The 19,575-nt window shown below is 44.4% G+C and overlaps 1 protein-coding gene across 1 annotated transcript in view; it reads left to right on the top strand.

The window, feature by feature from the left end:
- The window catches only part of LOC144802321 (HORMA domain-containing protein 1-like), a 1,664,778-nt gene that overhangs the window by 978,490 nt on the left and 666,713 nt on the right, over window positions 1–19,575 (top strand). The window lies entirely within an intron of this gene.

Here is a 19,575-nt window from a genome sequence, read left to right as displayed (position 1 = left end):
CAAATTTTGACATTATATCAGACAGAAGTTGAGCGTGCAGCTTCAGAAACCATTGACTGTGCCCTTGACGTGGCCAATACTGGCTTTATGAAAGTTAAGGGATGCACACCAAATTTTAACCGTTTTTTTTCCTTCTTGTTTTTCATCGTCCTTAGATTCCTGCTAGCGTGCAGATTGGTATGTGGCATGCCCTATTGCCACCGGGTACGACCTAAGTGTATGCAAATGGGACATGTTCATGCCCCAGCCAAATGCACAGCTATACACCGCCCTTGCGGCAGTCAAAATTTATACTATTATTTATCCAATGTTCATTTACCAAATATTGCTCATTTATCCAATATTAATCTGTTGTACTCTTTTTCCATTGCGAATGTCCACGTGTAGAACTTTTTGGCCATTATTTTCTGGTTTCTGATACTCATTGTATGTCCATCCGGACTAATTCAATAAATACGATTAATGCCTGGCTCATCATAGGCAGTGTTTATTCCATAAAAACCCAATGCATTTCGGGCGACGCAGCGCCCTTCTTCGGGGGTCCGTAGGTGCTTAAATATGCAGGTGAAGGGGTTGCTTTTAGCGCGGACACCATTAGCGGAAGGGCGAAGCTTTTTCATTTAACTCGGCAGGTACGTGAATGTTTGGAAACACTTGACAAGCAAGAGCAGTGAAATGAGTAATGAGAGCAAAGATAGGAATCAGGAATATGAAACTATAGAGGGAGAAACTAATGCGATGTTTGTTAAAAGGGGTCAAGTAACAGAGTGAAGGTGCGCCATCTGGTTTACGTTTGTTTATGTAAAGACTCTTTCCGTATCGTGGGTCGAGGGTTGGAGAGCTTAACACAAAAGTGGTGATTTACTAGTTAACACGCAGGGGATGTTGGATGCATAAAGAATGGAACAGACAAGCACGCATAATGTGCTTTAGGTTTTATGAGCACAGGGAGGGGAACCAAGGATTTGCATGATTGAATAGCCAGAGAGACATGACGTTTATCGTTAGTTCACAGTGCAGATATTACTAGGTTTGTCCATACCTCTATATGAATAAAAATTATTTGCATTGTATTATATGAAGAAATAATGTAAGAATGGATGAGTAATCTGGTACATGTTTGATTATTTTCTAGTGACCCCCGAAGAAGGGCGCTGCGTCGCCCGAAATGCATTGGGTTTTTATGGAATAAACACTGCCTATGATGAGCCAGGCATTAATCGTATTTATTGAATTAGTCCGGATGGACATACAATGAGTATCAGAAACCAGAAAATAATGGCCAAAAAGTTCTACACGTGGACATTCGCAATGGAAAAAGAGTACAACAGATTAATATTAGATAAATGAGCAATATTTGGTAAATGAACATTGGATAAATAATAGTATAAATTTTGAATGCCGCAAGGGTGGTGTATAGCTGTGCATTTGGCTGGGGCATGAACATGTCCCATTTGCATACAATACTGGCTTTAGACAACTTACAGGAGCTGCTGTGCTCCAACGTCAAGGATGGCTGAAAGCAACCACCTCGAGACCTGAGGTGCAGACAAAAGTTTCGGATATGGCTTTCCACGGCGAGTTCCTCTTTGGAAAGCACAGAGATGAGGTGTTGTTGGCAATTAAAAATGACACAGACACTGCAAAGTCTTTGGCACACTACAATACAGAAGGGTACCTTTCAAAGGTGCTACAGGGAGAGGATTTGCCACTTACATGGTAGGTTACCAGAGGGCTCAACAGTATCAGCCATACCAGTCACAGTATCGACAATCTTGTAATCCTCCATCTTACTGTCAGTCGTCTACGACTGGTTTCCCTCGCCAGGGAGGCTGCAAGCTAACGCCTCAACAAGGTTGTGATTCAGCCAGAAAACAATGATCACAGCAGGGTAACAGCCCCCCTCCCCTCCCATCCTGTGGGTGTGAAGATTTCCAGCTATGTCCACTAGTGGCGCATAATAACAACAGATCTCTGGTTGTTGGACCTTGTCACCAGCGGTCACACTCTAGAATTCCTTCAGCGGCCTCCAACTACTCCACCCAAGGGCTCCCCCATCATCTTTACTTACTACAAAAAGAAGCTTTGGTCATGCTTGCCAAAGAAGCGATAGAGGAGGTGCCTAAGTCATAAAGGGTAAAAAGGTTTTTATTCTCGTTTTTTCCTAATAAAAAATAAATCAGGAGAATGGAGACCGATTCTGGACCTAAGGAATCTTAACAAGTTTCCCAAGAGATAGACGTTCAGAATGGTAATGCTTTCCAAAATCCTGGGTCACTTAAATGAAGGAGATTTCATGACCTCCCTAGACATCAACGACGCATATTTTCATATCCCAATCCATCCGAATCATCCAAAATTCTTAAGATTCACGGTGGCTTGTGCCCACTACCAATTCAAAGTACTTCCATTTGACCTCAAATCAGCACCACGGATTTTCACCAAGTGCCTGGCGCCGCAGCAGCAGCCCTGTGGTTGCAGGGGCTGCAAGTATTTCTGTATCTCGACAACTTGCCGCTCAAAGCATCAACAGCACAGGAGGCCAGTCGATCTACAAGCACCTGCCTTCATACGTTCAGGACGTTGAGACTAACTATAAACAAATCTTCGTTCCATCCAACTCAAGTCATATCCTTTCTGAGAGCGTCCATAGACACTATTCAATGCAAGGCATTCCTATCTCACGAAAGAATGATACGTCTGCATACGCTTGCTAAGCCCATATCAAAAAAGGGTCAGTTTCTGTGCGAATGTACAAGTCACTCCTAGGGATGTGTTCTTCAGCAATACATCTGGTGCCACTAGCCGGACTGAAGATGAGACCTCTTCAAGAGGAACTACAGAAGCAATGTCAACAAGATTCGGGATCCTTCGAGGACATAATTCTGATCACAACACGAATGGAGAACACACTGCAATGGTGGTTTAATGCACCAAATCTTGTATAGGGCCTTACTTTTCTCCAGACTATCCCAGATTTCATACTGACAAAGGACACTTTCATGGAAGGCTAGAGAGGTCACTTACAACAATTACAAATTCAGGTCAAATGGTCCTCTGCGCAGAAGCATCAGCACTTCAACACTCTGAAACTCAAAGCCATAGTCCTATCTCTTCAGGCTGTCTTGCTGAGAATAGCGGCTCTTCCGTGCTGGTTTGTACGGACATAACAACCAGCATGTGCTACGTCAACAAACAGGGAGGAACAAGATCCATTATGCTATCTCAGGAAATGCTTGAATTATGAGATTGGACGACACAGCATGGGATCTGTTCAAAGACCAAGCATGTAAGAGGTCTGCACAATACTCTGGCAGACACGTTAAGCAGAACTCAGACCAGTTGTGACGAGTGGGAGCTTGAGTAGTCCCAACTCAACAAGGTATTTCGAAGGTGGGGAAAACCAGCATTGGAACTCTGCGACGAAGGAAAACGCCAAATGCCAGTATTATGCCAGCAGATTCCCTCTACCAGGGTCAAGATAGAATGACCTTTAAATGCGATGGTCACGGATATATGTTTACGCCTTTCCTCCCACCCCTTTAATTCCCAGGGTATTAACCAAGATGAAATCAGAAGGCTGTCTCCTGATACTGATAGCGCCACGGTTGCCCAGACAGTACTGGTTCCCGGAGCTACTTCTGCTGACGGAGTCGAACCCCATTCGCCTGCAGCCATCGCCATCTCTGTTATCGAGGGACAAGGGACAAGTGCATCATCCAGACCCGCAATCTCTTCATTTGCATGCATGGCTCCTGAGCTATTAGATTTTGGGGATCTAGATATCCCGCAGGAGTGCAGGGAAGTTATTGCCAAATCCCGAGCGGATAGCAGACATGCCGGCTAAAATGGAAGCAATTCTCTTTCTGGTGCGAGCAAAACAACCTTCACCCACTTCAAGCACCTCCAGAGCAGATTTTACCACATCTTCTGTCTTTGGCGAAATCATGTCTCACTTTCTCTGAAGTGAAGGTTCACCTGGTTGCAATTTCCCATTATAGGAAGTCTCCTCAAGTTCTTTCTCTCTGTACCTCTAGTCTTATAAACCAATTCACGAGGGGTCTCTTCCATGCATTCTCCCCGGTGCGTGCGCCCCCTCCGGAATGGAAGCTTAATTTAGACCTGGCACTGTTGATGAGACAGCCGTTTGAACCATTTCACAAACCAGAGCTCAAGTTTCTCACCTGGAAGGTAGTCCTCTTACTGGCTCTCATATCTGCGAGGAGGGTTAGTGAAATACAAGCTTTTACAATCAAGGAACCTTTTCTACATTTCACTGAGAACTATGTAACTCTGAGAACGAATCCAACTTTTATTCCAAAAGTCCCGACACAGTTTCACCTCAACGAACCAGTGATATTGCAATCCTTTTTTCCAAACTTGTCTAGCCCTGCAGAACAGGCTTTGCATGCATTGGATATTAGGAGATGTTTAAAATTCTACCTGCACAAAACAAAAGACATAAGGAAAACAGATCAGTTACTGGTCGCTTACGGACAAGGAAACAAGGCACAGCAGTACCAAAGGTCACGGATGCCGGTCAGGTCTCGTCTGCGATCCAATTCTGTCAAGACAAGGCTGACAAGCCTATAACAACAAGAACTAAAGCACACTCCACCAGGACAGTCTCTATGTCAGCAGCTCCGTTTGCTGGAGTGACATTGGACAAGATAGGCCGTTGTGGGACATGGAAAAATGTCAACACTTTTACAAGACATTACTGCCTACAATCTTCACAGCGTGAGGATGCAGTTGTGGGCCAAGCGGTAGTCCATCATCTCTTCAATTAAGGTCAGCCTCTTTATTTCATATAAGAGGGTAAAACAATTATTTTATCTTACTCAAAGTATATGCATATATATAGATAATGTACTTTATTTATGTTACCAATGTGAAGCTTGTGTATAACTTTGAATGTTAAGCAAATGCCTTAATTGCACTATTATTTTATACTGCTAGAACGTTTCAGTACATACATCTTTAACAGTATAGTATTTTATGAATACAAATGTCACTGTTCTATTTCAATAGCTTTGGGGGTTATGAGTTACATGTCTCCCTCCTTCCTCTAATGACAGTAAAACTTAGGGTACTGCTTGCTACTCTGATTCAGGCATGTAAATCTATGAATGATACCCCAATACTGGATAAGAAAATAGTTACTTACCTGTAACCGCGGTTATCCAGTATTGGTATCTTTCATAGATTCACATGCAACCTGCCCTCCTTCCCTTGGAGGCAGTTCTCTTTAGTATTACGGATCCTTACTTCCCACTTCTGCTTGGAAAATCTGAAGAGAACTTGCCTCTGTTGGGAGTGTTCTAGAGCGTGCTGCTAACAGCTGATGGGCTGGATTCCAACATTTAGTCCTTTTATAAGAAGGACTTAGGCTACTGTTTAGATGGCCTTGGGCCATTATAGCCTATGAAGCTTTTAAAACAATGCTTGAATATTTTACTGTGGGTCTCCCATCTCGACGACTCAGGCATGTGAAACTATGAAAAATAACAATACTGGATAACCGTAGTTACAGGTTATAAACTTATTTTCATACAAAACTCATACAAAAATGTGACTGTACACATAGCCCTAACCAAACCATAACCCTGAAACTAATCTCTGACGTTAGCCTTATGCTTATCTTAATACTTATTTGATGTTACTATCATGTATTTTTGGCCTCCCGATATTAGACCTACTTTAATTTTGGTGCAAAATATTTTGATGATACACCTGATACAGCTAGGAACCCCGGGCATGAAAGGTTATAATATTGGTGCTGCCAGCAACTTCTCTTTGATTCCAGAAAAGGTTTCAGACTGCACCTTTATCTAAGTGAAAGAGATGACACTCAACAAGCCAGTGGCGCATCAATTGCCTACGTTCAAACTTAGAGTCTATGGCTGTAAATTACGAGAGTTGTAAGTTCTACATAAGAAGTATCACTCAAACAGGTGCTTGGTTCAGGTCACAATGTATCCATTAAAGATCAATGTTGCAGAGCACATGTAAGAGGCAGGGTGACGTTTACATACCCAACATTACCATATTGCTGGAAGAGCAGTTACTGTCCCATAGTTGCTGGAAGTTGTTTCATATCGGTTCCAGACCCGTAAGTGCCGTTTACCACTGTCATTGTTTACCAATGGGTTTCTCTTTCTGCTTGGCGATTCTGGCATTAGACAGTCATTTTACATATCACGAATGTCTTTAAGACAGTTTGTAAAATAGAAACGTGTACAGAGGTGACACTAGTGGCATAGCAAGTGTGCTAAGGCCTTCTGCAAGCAAGGAAAATATTGTCCCTGATCCCAAGTTGGCTATTAAAATACAACTACTAACAGAATGCATATGTTTCTTTATACCTGCTGCACTTATGATAGCTTTGCCTCTGGGTGACACATGATTGAGGCTCAAATGCAGTCATTACTGTTGAAAGACAGCTGGGTATTTATAGAATGCCTGGATTACTAACTGGTAATGTTTCTTTATTTTTAAGTTGTATTGGTTTATATGCAATCTAAACAATCTAAAACAAACACCCACAACAGAGTGTAACTAACTGGTAATCTTCATTACTCTGTTTCCTTCTTCCTCATCCCATTACTTACTGTATGCACTTGTGAGGAAATTCCTCACCGCAGTCACCCCTAACAAACACCTCAAAAGGTAAGGTAAGGTAAGGTAAGTATACTTGTAAAGCGCACTGTTAAAAGAAACACAAACAAACCAGCAACCCCCCCCATACACACACACACCATTTAAAGGTAAACAAGGTTACCTAACTATCCTGAAAATAGCCGAAATAGGGGTAAATTGTAGAGTAGACCAGGTTGCCTCAGCACAAATGTCTGTAATGGAGACTCCATCCGATTCTGCCCATGAAGTAGCCATACGTTATATTGACCGAGTTAGACTAGAACCTGGGGGAATACGACCAGTTTTGGAGTAAAAAGTGGAAATGACCTTCTTTATCCATCGAGTCAAAGTGGAAAGAGAAGATGTTTCCTCTTATTTGCTTGCTGAAAGTTGACAAAAGAGCATAATTTCTCCTAAATTCAGAATATCTTGTCAGGTATTTTCTAACTGCTCCGACTGCATGTAAAAGTTAATCAAAATCAAAAGTTCAAGGATGAACTGGAAGAACACATTTCTGAGACCAATGAAACATAGAATTAACTTTAGGAATAAACTGAGAACTGGGTTTTAACAATCAACCAATCAATCAATCATTTGTAAAGCGCGCTACTCACCCGTGAGGGTCTCAAGGTGCTGGTCTTGAGGAGTCTCCTGAAGGTGAGCAGGTCTTGGGTCTGCCGCAGATGGGTGGGGAGGGTGTTCCAGGTCTTGGCGGCGAGGAAGGAGAAGGATCTGCCGCCGGAGGTGGTTCGTTGAATGCGCGGGACGGCGGCAAGGGCGAGGCTGGTGGGGGTGTAGAAGTTGAGTCTGTTGTTGAGGTAGGCTGGTCCGGCGTTGTGGAGTGCTTTGTGTGCGTGGGTGAGGAACTTGAAGGTGATCCTCTTGTTGACGGGGAGCCAGTGCAGGTCTCTCAGGTGGGGGGTGATGTGGCTGCGGCGGGGGACATTGAGGATCAGTCGGGCGGAGGCGTTTTGGATGCGTTGTAGTCGTTGTAGGTGTTTGGCCGGGATTCCTGCGTAGAGTGTGTTGCCGTAGTCCAGCCTGTTGCTGACTAGGGCTTGGGTCACAGTTCTTCTAGTTTCGGTCGGGATCCACTTGTAGATCCTGCGAAGCATGCGGAGGGTGTTGTTGCAGGAGGAAAAGACAACGTTGACCTGTTTCGACATAGAGAGGGAAGAGTCGAGGATGAATCCTAGGTTGCATGCGTGGTCCGTGGGTGTTGTGGCTTTTCCCAGTGTGGTCAGCCACCAGGAGTCGTCCCACGCAATACATTCTCAAGTAAACACATATAAGGAGGATTACAGGGCAAAACTGACAGTTCCTCGAACCTCCTGAAAGCAACAATGGCCACAAAAAAACAACTTCAAAGACAAACACATTAGAGAAATTTCAGACAAAGCCTGAAAGGGAGGAACTTGAGGAGTTGTCAGTACTAGAAGAAGATCCCAGGCTGGAAATGTAGTCTATACCTTGGGTCTTAACAAGTCAAACTATATAAAAAGCTTAGAAACCCAACCTTCAATATCAGAAAAAAGACCCCATGAGGAGAACAAAAGGCCTTGATTGCTGTCCACTGAACTCTCAAGGTAGAAAAGAACCTCCCTTGTCAAACCCTCATTTAAGAACTGCTACATAATCACAGATGAACAAAGGACTGGAAAAATCTCCTTATTCTTACACCACTTACAGAAAGATGCCCAGTGGGGATGTTAAGACTTTGTGGTGGACAGCCTAAATTCTTAACCCCCCCCCCCCCCTCTTAACCTGCAAACCGCTAACCTTAACCTCTGCAAGTATGGAAAAGGTAACAGAGGAGAAGCAACAATCGGATGTGGGGAGAGAGGAAGAAACCAGACCTGAGACACTAACATTTTCATCAAGAGAGAAACCAATGTCTCCAGGGCCAAAGTGGTCAAACTAGAACCACCTTCACTCTCTACCTCTAAACTCTGGATAGAACACTACTGGGATTAAAGGAAAGGCATTCAACAGGGAGTTCAGGCACTGGCATGGTAATGCACCCACTACAGCTGCCTGAGGATCCCTGAACCTAGAAAAATACATTAGAATAAGAGCATTGGTCTGATCCGCAAAAAGCAGTATTGCTGAATCTCTGACAAATCATTTGATCATTTATGATCCCTAAATTCTGGTAAGAGGGAAAAACACTGTTCAACATGTTTGCTGTAATATTGTCCATGCCCTGAATATAAACTGCTCTTAGAGATGAGTCTCTTTCCCACCCAGTCCATTATCATCTGCACAAGGCGATTCAGGAAGCTGGAGCTTGTCTTGGATATTCTGTTTATATGATATCGCCACGGCATTGTCCATTCTTACAACCACATTCTTTTGAAGTATTCTGTCCTGAAACCTCTTGAGATATCCAAAGAGCTCTGAGTTATTTCCAGTTGTAGGAATGGAGTCCTTCTTGAATAGTCAAAATTCCTGGTACCCCTTCTGAACTTAGAACTGCTACCTAGCCCCTGCTGCTGGCATCTGCTGTTACCACCAAAGGTTAATGTGGAGAAAAAGGAATTCGATCCTCCAGATTAGCCGGCACCAACCAGCTTTGAAGTTGACCTCTCAGGGAATGATTTACCGGAATGAGAAGCTCCGAATTGTTGAAAGTCGAAAGCCTGTGATGGAAAATGCAGAAAACCGGTGGCCCCTGGTGTCTTCCAGCCCAAGGAACCACAAACAGAGAAACCACCTAAAGAAAAGAACATGAAAAACCATACTTTAGAGCAATCTTTGCCACAAAGAAGTTTATAAAGAAATTATGGGAAATGCAGAAGACTTACCATGTCCCCCTGAAATTGTAAGAACTCTCTTGCCGAAGCAAGATCCAAGTTAAGAAGAGCTAATAATCTCTGGACCAACTTCAGCGTCTTTTCCTCTGGAAGACAGACCAACCCTAGATGTGCCTGAATTGGACTTCTTGAGGTTGATCTAAACATTTTCAGGACTTGCATGACTGTTGCAAGTCTGTCAACTTTATAGCAGAACCGGAAACCATTGGGAGATCATCCACATAAGGATGAATCTGAATGTTTATTTCGTGCAAAATAGCAATTACTGGAGCCAACATCTTGGTGAACCCTTTTGGGTAGGGCCGGACTGACTGTAGCGGGCACCAGGCATTTTCCCAGTAAGCCAGAAGGGTGGGGGCCGGTTGTGGCCTTTGGGTACCGGTTTTGTTACTGTGGGCCGGTTTTCCAGTAGTGCTGCAATATCGACCCACTGATACAAAAGCGGCAGCAAAGGGGCCAGAGGTTTTCAGTAACACCCTAGTTCCTGACTAAGGTAGGATACATGCTGTATTAGTATTCAGTGGCATGACTCCACCACCAGATCCGGGGCCAGGTACCCATGGTACCTTTTTCACGTCACACCCCTCTGTTTCTGGGAGTGCGTCTCCAGACTATCACATTACAACCCCCTTCTCTATACCATTAGCACCCCCAGAAAGGTTTATAGGAGACTCTACAAAATATCCCACTTTCATTAATCAATGCCAGTTGCACTTTACGTGCAAAGCCTCTTGTTTTCCTACCGAGCAATCAAAAGTTGCTTTTGTCTTGTCGTGTTTGGGATGTACAGCAGCTACATGGTCAATCCCCTTACTGGATAGAAACAACCCCTTATTGTATGATTATAGGGCCTTTAAAGAGGAGCTATGAAGTCCGTTTGACAGACCCTCGTTTATGCAGTCTGTTGATACCAAATTATTGGATCTCAAGCAAGGATTGAAGGGCCCGATTCACAGAACTAACTTAAGACAAAATCCTAAACTTACTACCATTTTGCTATTTACAGAAGGCACTTACTCATTTTGGTATTCACAGAAGGCACTTACTCATTTCGGTATTCACAGAAGTTAGTAGTCCTAACTTTAGGACTCCAAGGGCCCGATGTAGGTAATTTCGATTTACCTTCTCTTAAATACCGAATCATACCGAATCGGTATTTAAGAGTAGGTAAATTGGAAGTAGGCAGATGTAGGTAATTTTTCTTTTTAAATTACCGAATCTGTATGATTCAGTATTTACCGATTCGGTAAATACCGAATCAGTATTTGCCATTGATTCCTATGGGACTTGAAGCCCATAGGAATCAATGGCAAATACCAATTCGGTAATTACCGAATCGGTAAATACCGAATCCTGCCAGGGGGAACGGGGTGTCACTTTGACACCCTGTAGCACCCCAATGTCAGGCTTGTGTGCCATGTGGCACACATACATGCCCTAAGGTCATGTCTGTGTGTCACATGGCACAGGTGTACATGCACAGATGTGCATGAACACCTGAATTCGTTATTTACCATGCAATAGTATTACATGGTAAATAACGAATTCTGAGGGGCCTGTGGCGCTGTTTAAAGCGCCACCTACATCTGCATTTACAGATTCTGTATTTTTACCGAGTCTGTATTTACCAATTTGGTAATTTTACCGATTCGGTAAATACAGATTTGGTAAAAATACAGAATCTGTAAATACATGCCCCCTACATTGGAAAAGGCATTTACCGGTCGGTAACGGCCGAATTCGGCCGTTACCGACCGGTAAATGCCTACCTACATCGGGCCCCTAAATGTGTTCTGTGAATACCGAAAGTCTTAAAATTAGGATTTTTCTCAATTTAGTAGTAGTAAATTTAAGACTCCTAACTTTAGGACTCCTAAATGCCTTCTGTGAATACCGAAAGTCTAAAAATTAGGGTTTTTCTCAATTTAGTAGTAGTAAAGTTAGGACTCCTAACTTTCGGACTCCTAAATACCTTCTGTGAATACCGAAAGTCCTAAAATTTGGATTTTTCTCAACTTTCGGTATTCACAGAAGGCATTTAGGAGTTCTAAAGTTAGGACTCCTAACTTTACTACTACTAAATTGAGAAAAATCCTAATTTTAAGACTTTCGATATTCACAGAAGGCATTCAGGAGTCCTAAAGTTAGGAGTCCTAACTTTACTACTACTAAATTGAGAAAAATCCTAATTTTAAGACTTTCGGTATTCACAGAAGGCATTTAAGAGTCCTAAAGTGAGGACTCCTAACTTCTGTGAATACCGAAATGAGTAAGTGCCTTCTGTGAATACCAAAATGAGTAAGTGCCTTCTGTGAATAGCAAAATGGTAGTAAGTTTCGGATTTTGTCTTAAGTTAGTTCTGTGAATCGGGCCCGAAGTTTCTTATGACATACATCTACTGCTTTAACAGGCTAGTAGCTGAAGCCGGATGGCCAGCAGCCAAGCATAGTGCTCTGTTCTACCAAGGTTTAAGAGATGACTTGAAAGACGTGTTAGCACAGGTGGTAGATCATCCTGATTCTTGTGATGCTTTAATCGACTCAGTGATTAAGTGGATCACTGTTTGCATGAGCGGTAACGCGAGAAAGGACGGTCTGAGACCTGGTTTCCTATCTTTAGAGACAAGAAGCCAGAGAAGGACAAACCTGTCGAGGATCCTGAGCCTATGCAGATAGGCAGCTTTAAAGGGGCCTTGAGTAATGAAGAGAGGCAAAGAAGAAGGGACAATAAATTATGCCTATACTGCGGTAAATCTGGACATTTCCTTCGAGATTGCCCTATCAAACACAAACGACGTACTGAGTAGGGAAACTAACAAACCTGAGAAAAGGTGTAGATAGATTACTCGGGTGGAACAGGTTTAACTGTCTCCCAACTTGTGAGTTATGAACCCATACCCTTCCCAGTGCACCATTTTTTCTTTACAGCTCGACTGAGCTGAGGGAGTAATACAGTGGGCATGCAAATCATGCTTGATTCAGGCACCACTGGGAACTATATAGATTCTACATGGGTTGGAAATCCCGATTGAACCAAAAAGGACAGGGGAAATCGTCAAAACTGTGGCTAGAAGTCATAGGAAATCAGGGCCTTTCACCTATTCTACCAGAGAATTGAGTTCGCGTTACATAACAGACATTTTGAAACCATCTAATTCGATGTCATTTCTTCACCTCAATTCCATGCAATTTCAGGCCTCTCTTGGTTAAAGAAACATGACCCTGATATCAAATGCAGAGACCATACCATGTCTTTTACCTCCGATTACTGTAAAACCCACTGCCTAAAGAAAAACACTTCCTCACAACACATAGCAGGAACTACTGACCCATGTCTACCCACATTATCTGCCTGCTATGATTCTTTAAGAGAGGTGTTCAATATGTGGAAAAGTAAATTTTGCCATGTTCTGTGTCCCTACGCTTCATCCATCATATGTTATGTGTGCATGACCAATATGCATATGTTATTCCCCATGCCTGATTAATGACGCAATTCCAGTTGTGTCCACCTCTAGTATGTTAGTTTCCAGTCTTCGTGAATACTACGAATATCAGGCCTATGTAAGTAATGTTGCCACGTTTCTCAGTGTGCACGTTATTCAATTATAAAGTCTCCGTTTCCAGGCCTCAAAAGGGCCCGGACCCTGGATTCAGCTCCTGTCTCCTGAAAGCCTCGCTGAGGAGCGATACAGCCCCCACCTGTATCCTCGACCCTTCACTCACTTCCTGCCTTGCAGTGCCCGGTGCACCCCGGCTCTGCCTCTGAGTCTGCCAAAAGTATGTTATAGTTCCTGCTATCAGTTCAGTCCTCCTCCTCTGCATTCCTAAGCTACTGAACTGCATCAATAGTTTCCGTCATTGTCTAGCCTTCTCGTCTCCATGTTAGAGAAAATACTGTATTTAATGGTCATTTAATATTCTTCACGCACTACATGTAGAATAATGCATGGTCCAGTCTTAGAATCAGGTTAGCTTTTCCCCTCATGACTTCTAGTTTATATCAACATGTTCCCTAAACATTAGATACCAGATAGGGTTTAGGTACATGTCGCTCCGACCCTTCAGACTCTAGTCTCTGCTCCTAGCACAGAGTTCGTAGCCCCCAGCTTCTCCTAGTAACACGTCATTGCTAGTTTTCGCGCACCATTAGGTTAGAGGTCCCGGCTCCTTAGGTAGCCCCCTCCTATGTTTCCGCCCATTCATGACATATTCTGTTACGTTTTGCATCACATGTCTAAGTAAACTCCCAGTTACACCTCTTATTTCTGTTATCTCTCGCGACTGCTACGCGTCACGCCTTCTACTCCACCCACTGTTACGCCTACTGCAATGTAATGCTATGTGTTTGCGCTATGTATATAAGTCAATGTTTTGTTATTGAATGTTAGCGCGCTCATCCCAGACCTAGCCCCAGCAGCTGCTGGGCCTCTTTTCCCCTGCTGGGCCCCAGTTGTCCTGCTGGGCCTTATTGTCCTATTCCCATGCAGGTTGTCCTGATCCTGTCCTTATGCTGTAATAAACCTGCAGAAACTCCTACTACCTCGAATCTTGACTCTTATTTATTGAGCTATCTGTTATGCTATAAGTCTAGTCAAAAATAGGGTATTATTTATTTATTTACCACAAATAAAGAAAAAGCCTGTTTTGCCACCCCATCATCCCTATGACTATTGCATAGATCTAGTGCCTCGAGCAAAGATTCTGTACAGTCGTATATATGCCTATACAGTAAAAAGAACATCTATTTAAGGGAATACTTAGATGACATGTTACAGAAGGGGTTTATTCGGTCATCTAGATCAGCGGCATTGTCTCCTCTTTTCTTTATACCTAAACGGGAAGGGGGTCTTCGGTGCTGCATAGATTTTAGGGCACTAAACTGTGTTATAATAAAGAATGGAAAACCTTTGTCCCTGATCCAATCTCGACTCGACCAGGTAAAACTGGCCACCATTTTCACTAGGCTTGATCTGAGAGACGGCTGTAATGCCAGAAACCGGTCCTCGGAAGCTTGTTTCCGGTCCAGGGAAGGCATGGCTTGGCAGTTCGAGCTGGACTGTTCCCATGAGGCACAGGGTCAGACTGATTTGCATATAACCATGTCTGAACTGGGGTGGCAGAGTGGGCTAAAGAACGGTGATGGATTAAACCCAGATCTTTTGACTGGGTGTGAGTGTTTGATTGGTTCATATGCTCCGTCCATCACCACTCCCTTTTGTACCGCTTTGGCCGCCATAAGTGTGGCAGGGTATGCTCAGACGTGAGTCCCTTGCTCACTTTGCCACTGGATTCAAGCAAGCCGGGCTGAAGACGGCTGTAATGCCAGAAACCGGTCCTCGGAAGCTTGTTTCCGGTCCAGGGAAGGCATGGCATGGCAGTTCGAGCTGGACTGTTCCCATGAGGCACAGGGTCAGACTGATTTGCATATAGCCATGTCTGAACTGGGGTGGCAGAGTGGGCTAAAGAACGGTGATGGATCAAACCCAGATCTTTTGACTGGGTGTGAGTGTTTGATTGGTTCAGATGCTCCGTCTATCACCACCCCCTTTTGTACCGCTTTGGCCGCCATAAGTGTGGCAGGGTATGCTCAGACGTGAGTCCCTTGCTCACTTTGCCACTGGATTCAAGCAAGCCGGGCTGACGACGGCTGTAATGCCAGAAACCGGTCCTCGGAAGCTTGTTTCCGGTCCAGGGAAGGCATGGCTTGGCAGTTCGAGCTGGACTGTTCCCATGAGAGACAGGGTCAGACTGATTTGCATATAGCCATGTCTGAACTGGGGTGGCAGAGTGGGCTAAAGAACGGTGATGGATCAAACCCAGATCTTTTGACTGGGTGTGAGTGTTTGATTGGTTCAGATGCTCCGTCTATCACCACCCCCTTTTGTACCGCCTTGCTCTGAGAGGCGCCTAGCACTTGGTTAGAGTAAGAGAAGATGACAAATGAAAAACGATTCAGAAAAGGGGGTGGTGATGAACAGAGTGTCTGAATTAAGCAGACCACTCTTACCCAGTCCAAAGATCAGGGCTTGATCCATCACCGTTATTTAGCTCACTGCCCCATCCCAGCTCAGAACCTGGCTATATGCAAATTAGTCTGTCCCTGGCCCAGTGCATCATGGGAACAGGGCAGACCAAACTACCAAGCCAATTCTTCACCAGAAAGGAGACAAGCTACCGGGGACCGGTTTCTGGCATTTCAGCCTCGTCGGCCCGGCTTGCTTGAATCCTGATGGAGCAGTGAGCAAGGGACTCATGTCTGAGTATACCCTGCCACACCTATAGTGGCCAAAAACGATTCGGAAAAGGGGGTGGTGATGAACAGAGTGTCTGAATTAAGCAGACCACTCTTACCCAGTCCAAAGATCAGGGCTTGATCCATCACCGTTATTTAGCTCACTGCCCCATCCCAGCTCAGAACCTGGCTATATGCAAATTAGTCTGTCCCTGGCCCAGTGCATCATGGGAACAGGGCAGACCAAACTACCAAGCCAATTCTTCACCAGAAAGGAGACAAGCTACCGGGGACCGGTTTCTGGCATTTCAGCCTCGTCGGCCCGGCTTGCTTGAATCCTGATGGAGCAGTGAGCAAGGGACTCATGTCTGAGTATACCCTGCCACACCTATAGTGGCCAAAAACGATTCAGAAAAGGGGGTGGTGATGAACAGAGTGTCCCAGTATAAGAATTGGCTTGGTAGTTTGGTTTGCCCTGTTCCCATCATGCACTGGGACAGGAACAGACTAATTTGCATATAGCCAAGTTCTGAGCTGGGATGGAGCAGTGAGATAAAAAATGGTGATGGATCAAGCCCTGATCTTTGGACTGGGTAAGAGTGGTCTGCTTAATTCAGGCACTCTGTTCATCACCACCCCCTTTTCTGAATCAATTTGTCCACCACAAGCGTGGAAGGGTATACTCAGATGTGAGTCCCTTGCTCATTGCACCATCAGGATTCAAGCAAGCCGGGCCGACGACGCCTGAAATGGCAGAAACCGGTCCCCGGAAGCTTGTTTCCTTCCCAGTATAAGAATTGGCTTGGTAGTTTGGTTTGCCCTGTTCCCATCATGCACTGGGACAGGAACAGACTAATTTGCATATAGCCAAGTTCTGAGCTGGGATGGTGCAGTGAGCTAAAAAACGGTGATGGATCAAGCCCTGATCTTTGGACTGGGTAAGAGTGGTCTGCTTAATTCAGGCACTCTGTTCATCACCACCCCCTTTTCTGAATCAATTTGTCCACCACAAGCGTGGAAGGGTATACTCAGATGTGAGTCCCTTGCTCATTGCACCATCAGGATTCAAGCAAGCCGGGCCGACGACGCCTGAAATGGCAGAAACCGGTCCCCGGAAGCTTGTTTCCTTCCCAGTATAAGAATTGGCTTGGTAGTTTGGTTTGCCCTGTTCCCATCATGCACTGGGACAGGAACAGACTAATTTGCATATAGCCAAGTTCTGAGCTGGGATGGTGCAGTGAGCTAAAAAACGGTGATGGATCAAGCCCTGATCTTTGGACTGGGTAAGAGTGGGCTGCTTAATTCAGGCACTCTGTTCATCACACCCCCTTTTCTGAATCAATTTGTCCACCATAAGCGTGGAAGGGTATACTCAGATGTGAGTCCCTTGCTCATTGCACCATCAGGATTCAAGCAAGCCGGGCAACGACGCCTGAAATGGCAGAAACCGGTCCCCGGAAGCTTGTTTCCTTCCCAGTATAAGAATTGGCTTGGTAGTTTGGTTTGCCCTGTTCCCATCATGCACTGGGACAGGAACAGACTAATTTGCATATAGCCAAGTTCTGAGCTGGGATGGTGCAGTGAGCTAAAAAACGGTGATGGATCAAGCCCTGATCTTTGGACTGGGTAAGAGTGGTCTGCTTAATTCAGGCACTCTGTTCATCACCACCCCCACTCTGTTCATCACCACCCCCTTTTCTGAATCAATTTGTCCACCATAAGAGTGGAAGGGTATACTCAGATGTGAGTCCCTTGCTCATTGCACCATCAGGATTCAAGCAAGCCGGGCCGACGACGCCTGAAATGGCAGAAACCGGTCCCCGGAAGCTTGTTTCCTTCCCAGTATAAGAATTGGCTTGGTAGTTTGGTTTGCCCTGTTCCCATCATGCACTGGGACAGGAACAGACTAAATTGCATATAGCCAAGTTCTGAGCTGGGATGGTGCAGTGAGCTAAAAAACGGTGATGGATCAAGCCCTGATCTTTGGACTGGGTAAGAGTGGTCTGCTTAATTCAGGCACTCTGTTCATCACCACCCCCTTTTCTGAATCAATTTGTCCACCATAAGCGTGGAAGGGTATACTCAGATGTGAGTCCCTTGCTCATTGCACCATCATGATTCAAGCAAGCCGGGCCGACGACGCCTGAAATGGCAGAAACCGGTCCACGGAAGCTTGTTTCCTTCCCAGTATAAGAATTGGCTTGGTAGTTTGGTTTGCCCTGTTCCCATCATGCACTGGGACAGGAACAGACTAATTTGCATATAGCCAAGTACTGAGCTGGGATGGTGCAGTGAGCTAAAAAACGGTGATGGATCAAGCCCTGATCTTTGGACTGGGTAAGAGTGGTCTGCTTAATTCAGGCACTCTGTTCATCACCACCCCCTTTTCTGAATCAATTTGTCCACCATAAGCGTGGAAGGGTATACTCAGATGTGAGTCCCTTGCTCATTGCACCATCAGGATTCAAGCAAGCCGGGCCGACGACGCCTGAAATGGCAGAAACCGGTCCCCGGAAGCTTGTTTCCTTCCCAGTATAAGAATTGGCTTGGTAGTTTGGTTTGCCCTGTTCCCATCATGCACTGGGACAGGAACAGACTAATTTGCATATAGCCAAGTTCTGAGCTGGGATGGTGCAGTGAGCTAAAAACGGTGATGGATCAAGCCCTGATCTTTGGACTGGGTAAGAGTGGTCTGCTTAATTCAGGCACTCTGTTCATCACCACCCCCTTTTCTGGACAAATGAAAAACAGCCTTTCGTACAAAGTTTGAGCTTTATGAGGATCTGGTCCGGCCCTTTGGGCTATGTAATGCCCCTGCAGCATTCCAATTCTTTATTGACGAGGTCTTAATAGAGACATTGGATGTTAACATAATTGCTTACATAGATGACATACTAATGTATTCTTCGTCGATCGAAGAACGCATTGGACATGTGACAAGCGTTTCAACCCGTCTTTAAGCTAACAATCTTTATGTGAAACTAGACAAATGCGAGTTCCACGTTTCTGAAGTTACCTTCTTGGGCTTTGTGTTGTATGCAAAAGGTGTGACCATGGATACTCGAAAAGTGGCTGCCATCACAAAGTGGCCATCTCCTTGTTCAGTGAAGGAAGTACAGAGTTTCCTGGGCTTCGCTAATTTTTATAGACACTTCATAAAAGGGTTTGCATCATTGACATCTCCTATCACCAAACTATTGAAACAAGCATTTGCAATGCAATAGGTCTCGCATTAGGAAAGTTTGAGCTATTGGTATTGTAAATGACAAATTTAGTATTTATGTGTTGGTTTTGATTCTAGCTAAATTAATAGCTTTGTCATTTACAATGCCAATAGTTTTAACTTTCGCAAATGTGACATCTATAGCATTTGTAATGCAATATGAGTTGTATTTACGTGACTTAGATGTATTGATATTACAAATAACAATGGCTTTTATACTTAAATAAAAGTTATTGTAATTTATAATGGCAATAGCTTAAAGTTTTGTAAATAACTTTTGTGAAGATTATGTTCAGTGTATTTTATTGTGACGAAAATCCAAGAACAGAAGTGAAATATTAACATCTTTTTGTGACATTTGTAATAAAGCTTGAAACATTGAGAGAACATATTTGAACCAGTTGTTGTTGAATGGTCGCACAGATTGGTGCTGTGGTGGCGCTGAGTGATGTTGTGGTGGCGACGAGTGATGCTGTGGCGTTCAGTGATGCTGTGGAAGCGCATAGTGATGTTGTGGGGCCCCTGAGTGATGCTGTGGTGGTGCTGAGTGATGCTGTGGTGATGCAATAGATAGAGTGAGTGCCATATATAGATAGAGTGAGGGTGATAGATAGATAGAGGGAGGGTGATAGATAGAGGGAGGGCGATAGATAGATAGAGGGAGGG

Source organism: Lissotriton helveticus, chromosome 1_2, assembly GCF_964261635.1.
Source record: "Lissotriton helveticus chromosome 1_2, aLisHel1.1, whole genome shotgun sequence".
Taxonomy (NCBI): domain Eukaryota; kingdom Metazoa; phylum Chordata; class Amphibia; order Caudata; family Salamandridae; genus Lissotriton; species Lissotriton helveticus.
This window is presented reverse-complemented; position numbering and strand designations above follow the sequence as displayed.